Raw genomic sequence first — 13,484 nt, forward strand, 5'->3', positions numbered from 1 at the left:
ACACGTCTCCCTTCCAACCACAGGCGCCTCGGCAGGGACGGGGCCTTCAGGGTGCACGGCCAGCACCCGTGGGAACCGCACCCTGGGGCAGACGGTTCTGAGTCAGCCCGCCCGTTGCCCCCTGGGGCTTGATGGGCATCAGTGGCAGAAACCCGGGGGCACAGGGCACCTTGTTACGTGGGAACCCCAGGCAGTAGAATGGCACAGCATCACTGCTCCTGGCCCCCACCCCCTCCCCAAGCACCCCACTGACCCCGCCCTGCCTGGGCCACTCGGAGCTGGGGGGGGGAGAGGGGAGGCTGGGCCTGGGAGGGGGCACAGGGAGACTCTGGGTGGTGGGTGCTCCCTCCCTGTCCTCCTAGAGCATCCAGCGCTTCGGTGGGGACGCAGATGCAGGTGCCCTGCGAACCTCAGGGGCAGAGCGGCCTGGAGCGTCCCCACAGCCGTGAACCTGGGCGCCGAGGAGCCCAGCGTGCACTTGCCCGGCCAGGGAGCAGCTCGCGCTAAGGGTGCCAGCGGCCTCCCTGCCAAAGTAAATGCCTGCAGCGAGAGCATTCGCTCCCCTCTCCGAGTCTGGAGTGTTGAAACCCGGCGAAACGAGAGCGATCCAGGGACTGGGCCTGGCTCCTCCGGCAGGTGTCCAGAACCGGTTTCCAGCCGTGTCCCTCCGGAGCTCAGGGAGCCACCAGCAGGCTGCTTCCTGCTTCTGCTGCTTCAGGGACGGCCCCTCAGTGACATCCACACCAGGGGGCTCAGGCTGCGGGACAGCCGGTACCCTTATGCCCCCAGCATGGCCCAGCCAGCTCCTCTGCAGGAACTTCCCAAGCTTCTCGTCTGGAGCTGCTTCTGCTGCTGGAGCCCGGAGTGGCCCTGCCTGCTCAGGTGCGCAGGGAGGGATGTTTGCGGGTAGGGAGGACCTGAGACGGAGGGTCCTCCCGGGCCAGCTCCTGGTTCTCCCTTCTCCAGGCGGGATCTCACATGCTGGCCCGGAGGCTGCTGACCGCCCTTGGCTGTGGGGTGGACTCTCCAGGCTTTGGGAGGGGAAAGCAGGGCAGAGGATGCAGCCTTGCTCAGCCTGGCTAGTTCGCAGCCTTGCAGCCAACAGCACCACCTTCCCGAGAATGCACTGTGGGACCAGGCAAACACCACCTGTGCGCGTGTGTGTGTGGTTCGAGGGACCAGGGTGAGCTCAGCTCTGTCAGACGGCAACCGTCAGACCTTGAACAACCCCCTCATGATGTGTCTCCTCGCCACGCACACTGCGCCTGTGGACCGGGGACTCGAGTGACAGAGCGTCATCATGCACCTGGGACCCCGAGCCTCCCAAATGCAGCTGTCCTTCCGAGGAGTCTCTCTAATTCCTCAAACTAAGCACAGAAAGGCGGTTGCTGATGTCCTCTGTGGTCCCCTTTCCACTCGCTCATTTCCCAACTGAAAGGGCGATCGAGCCTATTTCTCCTGCCTGTGTGAGGGGCGGGAAGGCGGGAAGAGGAATGAGGGCAAAGGAGGCATGCTCGGGTCTTCACCTGTCTCCCTGAGGCCCATCCCCACCCACCGCAGCGGCCGAGGGCACACCTGAGATGCGTCCCCGCCCATGGGGTCTCTGCTGTTCTTTGCGCCCTCTTCCTCTTCCTGCCCCCCAAACCGCACCCCTTTCGTCCTGCCCCTTTGCTGCTGGACATGGAGAGAGGAGCCAAGTTTCACAGCCCAGAGCCCTGTGCACTGGTCGGTGGCAGGCTCGCCCAGCTGCACCCACGGCTGCCCCGGGCTTCCCTCTTCCCCCCAGGGTGGTTCCCGCTCAAGGTCTGGTTCATTCGCCCAAAGACAGAAGAGCGTGTAGGCAGCCTCTGGGGCAGGCACATGTGGTCACGTCTGAGTAACCAAACAACAGTTTAAAAGCAGGGCTCACAGGGGCCATTTCCTGACTCGGTGGACTTGCGGGATGTCAGCGGTCCCTGAGAGCCTGCTACAGTGCAGCGGCAGGCAGAGACACTGGGAGAGGGGCCACGGGGTTCAGAGGGTCCCCAGGCTCCTGGACAAGCACTGTCTGCCACCAGCCCCCTCCCTGGGTGCTCAGGCCCGGGCGGCGGGCTAACGGCCAGCGGTCAGGGTCTTCCCAGAACCCAGGGGTCATGAGAATGACGCCCGGCATGGAGGGGCCGGGGATGGGGCGGGGTGAAGCCCCGTGGGGCCGACCTCTTAGCAACCAAGCCCCCAGCTCCCTCCAGCACTTGACAACGGGCTGGCAGCTCCTTCCAGGACGACTGTCTGAGCTAAGACTCGGGCTCAGACGTCCTTCTCCGCTGCCGGCCCCACCGCACCAACGAGACCCGTCGCTATTTGTTCTGCGAACCGACTCCCTGGGTGAAGTTTGCAGTAATGGGAAGTGTCTGCCAGAACAGCTAGGCAAACACTGTCACCCCCGGCCAGGCCTGGCCCGGAGCCCCTGGGAACGGGGCATCTCCTGGGAGGGCTGCCCTCCCTGGGAGACGACCCTCGGGACTCTGGAGGGTTCCCACGGGGCTCTGCCCAGCCACCGAAGGCCGGTCCTCCCCCGCGGCCTGGAGCCCAGCGGACGAGCCGAAGGCAGCCTGGCTATTCCTTCGAGAAGCAAGAAGGAATCTTTTTGATTTGAGCCACTTGGACTATACAACTCCCAGGCCTTGAAGGTCATACTTGACTCAGGTTCACGGGAGCAACGGGGGCCAAGTGAGGCCTCGGGCTCCCAGGATGCCCCCACCCCACTCTTTGCCGGCTGCCTGTGTCCTGGGGCAGGAGGAGGGAGCTCAGGTGCACCCTCCCCCCACCACACCAGCCAGCTCTGGGCAGAGCCACCGCCCAGACAGCTTTCCAGGGCAACCGAGCACACAGCCGAGCAGGCCCAGGCGCTGCAGCCCAAGCTCTGTCCGCACCCCCAGCCTGTGAACACGGCTCGGAGCCCTGCCGCAGGAGTGGGGACCGCCTCCCCAACGTGGGCAGGGCCGTGGGAACTCTGCTCGCTTTTGATCGCAGAATGTGGACCCTTAGTGAAAGGGGACCTCCCCTCACCCCCACCCCCAGGGAGACTGTGTGTTTGATGACTCCTTCCCCAGCCTCGTAAGTTACATCGTTTCCACTCAGAGATCTTTCTTTGCTGGAACCCCTGAGCGAGCTTAATTTACGTGCAGGAATCAAATCTGATTAATTATTGTGCCCACATCGTTAGCATATATATGCTAGACGCTCAATAAAAGTTTTGATGTGAACCGAACTAACAATGCGCAGTTCGAAGAAGAAAAGAGGAGAGATATATGGATTTTGCTCTGAGAACTCTGAGTTCCAGATTCTGCCGTGTGTCCTAGACGTACCAGCTAGCCTCTCTGAGCTACGGTTTCTCACTAGGAGAACAACACAAAGCCTAGGCGTGTGGTGAGGACCCGACGGCACAGGGTCTGGCCAGCAGCAGCATTTCCCAGCAGGCTCGTGGGTGTTACTAGCGTCTCTCATTGTCACGGCGTTGGCCTGGCCGGGTGGGAGGGACGTGGACGGAGCCCCTTTCCACTCGGCCACGAGGATCAGTGCAGGCCCAGAAAAGCCGGCGCCGCAGAGCAGAGCTGGGGGACACTCAGCACTCGTAGTGTTACTCCCGTTGGGTGCCCGGGCTGGGCTGGGCCACGGGGAGGACCCAGAGGTGAACCGGTCCCCGGACCTGCTGGGGAGGTCGGGCTCACGCGTGAGTAACTAGAACGCTGAGCGCAAAGCATGGGAAAGGGCGGGAGTCTGGTAGAGGGGGCACACGGGGTGGGGGGGCCCTGAGTGCTGACAGGGGCCGCGCAAGAGGTGGTGCTGGGAGAGGGGCTTCCTGCCCGACACACGTCCTGTGAGTCCCCTCCTTGCACTGGGGTTTCTGATTCGTGCCTCTGGGGAGATCCTCCGTGTGTCTGTCTGTCTGTGTGTCCGTGTGTCTGTGCGTCGGGCGGGGGCTGGGTAGCAGAGGTGAGGCCTTGGAGAAGGTTGACTCACGCCAGTTTGCAAGGCAGCTGCTGGCTCTGAGGCCTTCGTATGAATTAGGAAAGGCGCCCCCTCTAGGTGGACCATTTAGCAAAGGTCCCCCTTTCCGGCCCAGGCCCATGGCTAAGCATGAGGCCTGGGAACTTCAACTAAACCAATGAACAGGGTGAGGAGGGGAGCGGGGACGGGGTAGGGGGGCAGGGGAGAGTCTGACAGCTCATCCAAACCTTGGCAGCCTGTCAACACCGGCATCAGCAGGAAAAACAGACAGAAGCTCGGAGAATTCTGTGTCAGAGCGTGTTAGTCATTGTACACGCTAATTCCCGGAACCACCCCCCCACCCCCCAAGGTGGGGATCGGCTCCTCGAGCCAGTTCCTCGGGGCTCTAGGTCACCCTGCCCTCCCTGGGGGGCTCGGAGGGAATGAGAAGAGGTGCATCGGTAAAGGTGCACAGTCCGGAACTGGGGGGCTCCAAGTCCTGTCCCCTCTGTCCCCGCTCTGTGTCCCCTGTGCTCCAACTCCAGAGGCCAGCTCCACCCACAGGCCTGCGGCCTCCAAGACGCCGCAACTCTGAGCAGATGGCTTTTGATCAACTATTTTCAGAGATGTCACTATTAATTATCAGAGCAGCGCTCACAGGCATTATGAGTCCCAGGCTGGGTCCTAATTATAAACCCGTCCCCGTGAGGCCGCCACAGAACAATCACCGCGTGCTCGCTCCCGGGGACAGATTACCGGGAGCACAGAGGTGAGCTGGGGTGGGCGTGCAACAGGACTGCGGCGGTGTGGTCGTGCGAGGGCTGAGCTGTGAAACACCCCTGATTCAGAAAATGCCACAGATGAACGTGTTTGTCTGAGATGTGTATTCGCCAAGGATCATCTGCATTGGGACTGCCGTGACGCCGTGGTCACAGGGGAGGGAGGGAGGGCATTGTCTGGGGGTCTCCGAAGGACGGAGTTAACCTGAAAGCGGCCAGGCGAAGGCTGCCCACGAATCCCAGGGACAGCGGCCCCTGACTCAGGTGGAGGCCCCTTCTTCACGCCGGGTCCTGACGTCTCTGTGCGGGCATCTCCCAGCTCCAGCCCCACCCCGAGTCCCACACTGAGCCTGTGGCTCTGCTCACCCTGACCGTTCCCTGTCTCAGGAACCGTGACGTCCCTCCTTCCCCTTCCACACAACCGCAGGCTTCCACCTCCACCTTCAAAGCAGATTTCAGCTCTACCCACTTCTTCGACCCTTCTCCAACCCCCGACTCCGGCCCCACCCTCCCGGTCCTGTGGCCACCATCTCTGTTTGGGAGTCTCCCTGGGACCTTCACCCTGCCGCCCTCTCTTCCTTCTTTCCAGTTTACCCTTCCCGGAGCTGGGGGTGGGGGGGTGATATATTTTAAAAATAAAATTGTGGTCATATCAGGTGCCCACTGGAAGTCTGTGACTGTGTGTCCCCTGTTTTCCCTCTACCCCCCAAGTGCTTTGGTCCCAGGCCCCTCCCTGCTCCTGTCACTCAGCAGCCCAGCCCACCTTCCGCCCCTATATCCCTCTGCCTGGCCCGGCCCCTGGGCCCCTGCGAGTCTGGGCCCCCCATGGGTCTGGGCCCTGCACATGCCCTCCCCGCCCACCCCCCCCGCCTTGAGGTGGCCTCCCTTTCCAGTTTGACTGATTCCTGCCACTGGCCTCCAGCAGCAGCCTCACTTCCTAAGAACAGATGTCCCTGGGCCACCAGACAGGGCTGCTCCCTCCTACACCCTCATGGCCTCCTGTGTCGGCTTTGACGATGCTTCCGTCACAGGGAGACGCTCCTCTCCAGCCACCTCCCCACCGACCCACAGGCCCCACGAGGCCGAGACGGGACTCCTGGCCACACCATGTGCCTGGTGCCTGGAGTAGGACTTGTCACAGAGGGGACACGTCCTGAACACCTGCTGACCGAGGAACCCGTGAATGAACGTGTGAGTGAATGAACCCAGCCCAGCCACGGAACAGCGGCCCACCAGTGGCTCGTGCAGGCGGCCCCACAGGCAGGAGGGTTCCCTGGACAGAGGGGTGTGCTCCTTCGCTGACTTTACACCAGTTTGTGGAAACACAAATCCGACAGCGTGTTCCTGGGGAGTCTCCCAGGAGTGGCCGTCTCGGGTGACTCGAACAGGGAGGCTAGCCGGAGGGGCTGGCGGAGGCTGAGGCCGGGTTCAGACTCAGAACCACGAAGGGCCGGCCGGCCGTGGTCCGGTCAGAGGTGTTCGGACTGCGACCGGCCACCGCCAGGAGCCCCTCTCCCAGCACACACCTGAGCTGGTCGTGTAGGTGAAAAGTTGCTGCTTATGTTCATGCCCACGAGTACATTTTCAGGTGTTTATTGGCTAGTGTTATAGGAAATACTGTATCAGTTAATTACTGCTCGTATCTTCTCCAAAATTGTTGATTTTTTTAAAAAAGATATTAATGCATAGAAACTTCTTCTACATGCTGTTCATTAAACATTTGTCTGTGATAGTATTTTTATGGTCTTGCTTATTTTTACATTTTATAGTCATTCATTACAAATGGTTTTGATTTGCAGGTAATCGGAACTGCCTGCCTTTTTCTTCAGGATATTGACATCCTATCTCTTGTTTAGGAAGGTCACCTACATGCAATCATTGTTTGCTTTTTAAAAAAAACATTTGTATATGATTTTGCCCATTTACATCTTAGCCTGTTTGGAGTTGGTGTTCATATATATTGTAAGTGCAATGTGTAACTATATTCTTTTTTTGCAGGTAAGTAGTTAACTTTTTGTCATAGTTTATTAACTAATTCCTGAAATTTTAACCCTGATTTGGAATGACCATGTCATCACATATTGAATCAATAGTATGTTTCTGGCTTCTTTTTATTTATTCATTCATTCATCATTCTACTTATCTAGTTTAGACGACTTATATATAGTCTAGGTTTTTTCCAGGTTATTTCTTTTTCTTATATAATTGTATAATTCACAAATCATATAATTTACCCAATCACAGTGGGCAACCCAATAGTTTTTAGCATACTCGTGAGTGTGTGCAGTTGTAAGTTAGCACAGTCAGTTTTAGAGCATTTTCCATCACCCCCAGAGAACCCCTCACCCAGTGGCTGTCACTCTTCTCCCCGCAGCTCCCGGTCCTGGGCAACAACAACTATTTTTCATCTGTACGGATTTGCCTACTTGGGGCCTTTTGTATCAATGGAATCACACATGGTGTGGTCTTCTAAGTCTGGCTTCTTTCACTTAGCACGGTATTTTCAAAGTTCATCCAGGCTGTGGCATGTGTAAGTGCTTTCTTTATTTTTTTTCCTTCTTTTTTGTCATATAAGATGACATTGTATGCACACACCATGTTTTATTTATCTGTTCACCAGCTGAAGGACTTTTGGGATTCTTTCCAGGTTTCGCTGTCATGAATAATGCTGCCGTGAACACTCCTGTACAAACGGACGTGTGTTTTCCTTTCTCTCAAGTGTGTCACCAGGAGTGCAGTTGCTGGGTCACGCGGTCACTCCACGTTGAGCCTGTCCAAGATTTCCCTCGGCTGTGCACCGCCTCACCACCTCCCCGCTGGGTGTGGGGGTTCCGCTCTCCCTGCAGCCTGACCAACGCGTGCTGCTGTCATTGTGTTGTTGTAAGCACTATGGGGGTTTGCGAAGGGTGTTTCACGGCAGGTGGAAGGGATTTTGACTTGAGCGTCTGTCTTGTCACATGCCGACAGAATGAGACCGCATCTCTGGGTGAGAGCACAGCGTCTCAGATGTGGAGACAGGCAACCCAGAAGCGTGGTTTCCCTGACGGCTTCCTGCCTGCCTGCCAGCAGTGACATTGGTGTGTCCTTGAAAAATAGCGGCGTCTACTCACAAGGCAGGACAAATTTTCAGCCTTCAAGGTCACAATATATTTGTGGGCCTTTTGCAAATACCCTGTGACCTAAATACTTAAAAATGCTGGCTTAAATCATTTGATTCATTTTTACTTGCAATTGCCTCCCTCTCAATCGATAGAAAAACACTAGGGTCTTAGTTTTGCTGGGGTGATGTGCCCACGATTTTGGATTATCCAGGAGGAAGGACATCACCAATGTTAGAATTTTTCTTTATTGTCTGTGTAACTCTTTTACACTTTAATGTCTTTTGGTCCCACCAACGCCCATAACATCATTAAATTTGTCCCGTTCAGCAGCCTTGGGAGGGGTAGTTTCAAAGTCACAGAGCTACCTCTTTCAGATAAACACTGAAAATAGCTTAATAAGGGGAGTAGCATTTTCTAAAATACCTGTGTTTCAGGTATGCACAGAAATGATGCATTTTCTTTGTTAACTGTTATTCATCTATGGCTTGTGTTTCTTTTCTGATAAAATACAGTCGCAGCTATCTGAGGACGGTTGTTTCCCCCACATCTTTTTTTTAAGATTTTATTTATTTATTTTTAGAGAGGGAGGGGAGGGAGAGAGAGAGAGAGAAACATCAATGTGTGGTTGCTGGGGGCCATGGCCTGCAACCCAGGCATGTGCCCTGACTGGGAATTGAACCTGCGATTCTTTGGTTCGCAGCTCGCGCTTAATCCACTGAGCTATGCCAGCCAGGACCCCCACATCTTTTGCAAGTTCCCTTAAACGAGTACTCTATACCTGGGGCCAGAAACGTGGGCTGAGTTCCGAAAAGCCGAGTGTTGGGGGCTGGGCGAGCACCCCCGCAGTTCTGGCCCCAGAAATCTCACGAAGGGTATTTCTTCCTCTGCTGAAGGACAGTCCCTACCCTACGGGGCACCGAGGCACCTCGCAAGCACAGTGATGGATTTCTGCTGCCGCAAACTGCTGAGTTTGGCAAATCCCTTCAGCAGAGCAGAAAGTGCCTAAGCATCTTGCCCAGCTGTGGCCGTGTTTTGCTCTTGGAGCTACACAGCGGGGCATTACTCATCCCTTAGAGGAAGGTGATTAGAATGTCCCACAAGACAGCAAATGGCATGAAGCAGGTGTCTGCGAGAGAGGCTGGGCTTTCTGAAGCCAAACAGGATGATCTGGCACTCACCCCCGTGTCCTGGAGGCCCCGTTTGTTTCTCGACTCATGGTTACGGAAGATGTGAGGCAAAAATCATGTCACAGTAGCTGTTCATGTTCCAAGGTAAAGGATCTTAGCCTGATTTTATCTGCTAGGAGTTTGGTTGGGACGATTGTTATTAAGTAATCATCCAATTCTTTTCGAAGCCTTGACTATAGGATAGTGTTTTCATCACCTTATACCTCCATGATTTGGCGTCATGGAGGCTTAGAAAGGCTAGGAGGAATTCTGAAGACAAGGAAGATGGTTTACTAACTCTGTCTGGTTGAGCCTGAAATGTTCCCTGCCTCTGTTTGTCATATTTATCTTCCAGACACGATGATTTTAACTGAGAGCCCTGTCTGCCCTCGGCGGCCCTGGCAGACACGGCTAATTCATCACTGACTTCTCCTGCCGTGGAATTCTTCCCTCCATTCAATCACAGACGGCCACGAGAGACTGGCCAAGGTGTCGCGCTAATATGCCTTTGGGGCTTACGTCTGGGCTATTTGAAACTAATATCCTTTCTGGACATGCATTTCATTAATGAAAGCGTTCTGTGTCTTTAAAAAAAAATGACAACCACTAATCTGCTAAAGGTCCCTCATTTTAGAGATAAAAACAGAGGCTCAGCCCAAGCCAAGGTCATGCCGCAAGGCCATGGCAGACCGAACTCCGAATTTTGTCTCTGGTCGCCCAGGAGCACGGGCTCTCTGACCCCTCCTCTCGTCTCTCGCCTTGCGGCATCTTCACAACTGTCTCCTTTGGACGGTCTGACCCACACATGAGCACTGTCGCCTCCACGCCTGTGGTCCACCCTGCAGAGCAGTAACAGGGCTGAGTCTTCTCCCGCGGCTCAGGACAGCCCTGGGCAGCGCAGACCAGCACCCAGCTGGCAGGGGGTGGGGAGGGGGAAAAGGAAAGGGAGCGGCCTGGCTGGGCAGGCTAAGCCGCGTGCTCTACGTGTGTTGTCTTGTCAAACTCTGACCTGACTCCGACAGGAGCTCTGAATCAGCTCCCGAGGGAGAGCAGGGGCCCAGTATGATGGGGCAGGCTGGAGACGTAAAGAAAGGCCCTAAGTTCCCATGACTAGTAAGAGCCTCGTCTAGATTTGTACTGGACATGGTGTTATTCCAAAGCTGGTGCTTTTGCAAATTTAAGGAACAGGCAGATTTATTTTTGAGGAAAAATAATATGAATAACTTAATAACGTAGTAAGTCTATCGTTCTTGAATACACACCCATCAGTCTGTGGGGCCCTGTTTGAGAAGCACCAGGTGAGAAGCACTGCCAGTCAGAGGGGTGGAGCAGCGAAGCGGTGAGGAGCTCCCAGCCCCTCAGCCAGATGGCCCTCTGGCCCGGCCCAGCCTCCAGCTGTGCAGAACGGTGCAGCTCACTGAACATCTCCGTGCCCACTCCCTCTACAAGATGCAGACGACAACAGAACCCATATTGCAGCGCTCCCATGCAGATAAAGTGAGCACATGCATTTGAAAATCCGCAGAACGGCAGGTAGGTACCTGTACAGCGAGGGGAACACCTGTGCTGCCAGCTCCTGACTACGGGCCAGGTACGACCCGGAAACCAGGCCGTGTCTTCTGAGGACCCCAGAATACATGTATGTTGACTTGTTTATAGTAGAAGCAAAACGGCAACACAAATTATAAGACCAACACATTCTTAAGCATTGTGATATCAGAAAATATGACCTCCAGCCTAGTCTGAGAAATACCGCAAAGAACTGTAGAACATGGGATGAACCATGGCTCCTACTATTCCGGTGGAGTGAGGCCTGTGCAGCCTACATCGTCTAGTTCATGACTGTGAAAGAATCCCAAGGGGATCTGGTCTGGCCAGGGAAACAAGCCTCAGTCTCACCCACAGCCAGCAGAAGGGCAGCGCTCTGACCGTGCGCTCCTTGTGACTGGTTGCTATTTGCAGACAGGAGCTCAAGCCCAGCGTGGACACAATCCACAGCCGGAGGCGAGAGCCTGCGTCCTGGGCCACTCGTACCAGCGGTGGAGCCGGACACAGAGCTCCTCTCTCTCCTGGCCATTCTGGGTCCCAGGTCCTCCATAGGCAACGTCTCAAACTTTGTCACTGAAGAGATGCAGGACATTTTCAATCATACCAGCTGTGCTGCTCCATCCGAAGCAGAAAGACTTTGACCCCCTTGGAACAATGAACGCTGATTCATCAAAGGAAATGATGCAAAGGGCAGGGAAACAGATGCTAAGTTATCCAGCAAACAGCACAACTTGCCTCCTCTCCACCACTCCGGCCTCCTCTTCCTAGTTCTTGTGTCCAAGCGCGTTCCCATCCCAGAAGTGACTGGAGAGCTTCGGGCATTTTCTCGGGACCCAGCCGCTGGTTGGTGAAAGGGGCCAAAGGCGGAGAGAGTGTGAGGCAGACACAGATGGCTGAAACCGCCGCGGTGGAATAAGGCTTCCCCATCATTGCAATCCGATCCGTCTAATCGCTGAGCTAGAAGCTCCTGAAGTAGAAAGGCCTTCCGGAAACCTCACAGGCCGGTTGTTCTACGATAAGAAGATGGGATCCAGAAAGCTAGTGTCTCTCCCCAGGGCGAGGGCCAAACCCCTTGTTTTAACAGTGAGGGAGGAAGGACCTGGCTTTCTGTGTCTTCCTTCCCAAGCCCATGTGGTTACTCACCTTCTGTCTCTGCCCTACAAGCACTCTTGTTAGAAATTCAGGAACGATGCCAGCTACCAAGGTAGATGGATCTGGAGGATATGACAAATAAAGTAATCTAGCACTATTATTAACAGCAGGCATGTTGCTCCTAGGCTATTTTATGGCTTCTGTCCAATGCACCATTTTTATCCAAAAAAAAAAGGGGGAAATGGATTCTGATGTCTAGGGCTGTTACAGCGGCCCGAGATGAAGGGGGCGCCTCAGACAAAGCAATTGACTTTCCCGTGGTTGGCAGGTGAGTAAATTGAGTTTTGCTAGGAGTTATTAAATATGGTTTTGGGCAGATTTACTACCTGCTGGGTTTCCATGGCAGTGGCATCTATAAATACAGCAGGCCAATGGCATGAATCTTTGTCCTTCATTCACGGCCGTCTCCAACGTGCAGACAGACGGGGAGCATGCACGGGGATGACGTGGGCAGGAGCGTGCCAGTGCTGCTCCTTTCACTTCGGTCCAGCGTCGGGGTGGCAGGTGCTACCCAGCCCCTGGGGCTGCGCTCCGGCCCATCCTGTCCTTCTGCATGAGCCGCGACTGTGGTCTGGTGCTCCTGGGCACGGCTCTTCTGGCTGGTTGTGGTACTCACCCAGATTGTCCCCACTCTTGGCCTTTGCCGCCCTGCCCCTTGGGGCATCTCTGCTAACCCTGGAACTCAGGGTGTCCTGATAAGACCCCCATCCCTGCATCCAGGAGGTTTACTCTATTGATCCTGCTGCTGGGGAGGCTGCCGTACCCCTTTGTTCTCTGGAGTGCCCCCCATCTCCCATTTCCCTCCCTGAGCTCTGCAGAAAGACCATGGTACATGGCACAGCTGATTTGGACCTCAGACAACCTCACTCTGGAGGCCAAGTTCACAATCATAACACTGTCAGGCCTTGCCAGGGTTACTGGGTCACGAATGTAATACACCGTGGACTTGCACAGAGGGGAGCCCCCAGCAGCTTCTTGTCCATGGGGCCTCATTTGTGTCATTTCTCTCTTTTCCATGGAATGAGACTTCCTGCCAACAGGGACTTTGCTGGAGGTTTGCTGACTGTGAGACTAAGTCCCCCAGGTCCTCCCTCCCTCCCCTAGCTACCACGATGCGGTGTGACACCTGCAGAGAGAGGTTCTCCCTGACCCTGGGCTACCAGGAGCCCAGCCCAGGGCACTGTGGAACACCAGCCTGGCCTGCTGTGCTGGTGTGCTCCCCAGGTGTGCTCCCCAGGTATGCTTCCCCAGGTGTGCTCCCCTCTGGGTATGTCCTCCACAGTGGTCCCCCCAGGTATGCTCCCCCACGTGTGCTCCCCCAGGTGTGCTCCCCTCTGGGTGTGTCTCCCCCAGGTATGTCTCCCCCAGGTGTGCTCCCCTCTGGGTATGTCCTCCAGAGTGGCCCCCCCAGGTGTGCTCCCCTAAGTGTGCCTCCTTGTGCCCTCCACTCTGGGCCTCAGAGCACCAGCAGCTGGTAGGGGGTCTCCTACTCCAGGCCTCTGTGAGTAGCCTGTGGGCTCATCCGGTCCTTCTGCCGGGTCACTGGTTGGAGTGGTCACCTTTGACCCACGCCCTTCACGCCTGGTCCCCACTCACAGCCAGTCCGGGAACAGATGACTCCCACCTGCACACCAGTCGGTCAGCCCAGTGCCCGCCTTCCTCTCCCAGACCCCGCCCCCTGGGCTGACGCTGGCCCCACAGTCTCCACCGCTCGGGTCTGTGCGCATGGGAAGCCCAGACGCTCTCCCACTGGGGGTCTCATCCTTGGC

Source organism: Phyllostomus discolor, chromosome 15, assembly GCF_004126475.2.
Source record: "Phyllostomus discolor isolate MPI-MPIP mPhyDis1 chromosome 15, mPhyDis1.pri.v3, whole genome shotgun sequence".
Taxonomy (NCBI): Eukaryota; Metazoa; Chordata; class Mammalia; order Chiroptera; family Phyllostomidae; genus Phyllostomus; species Phyllostomus discolor.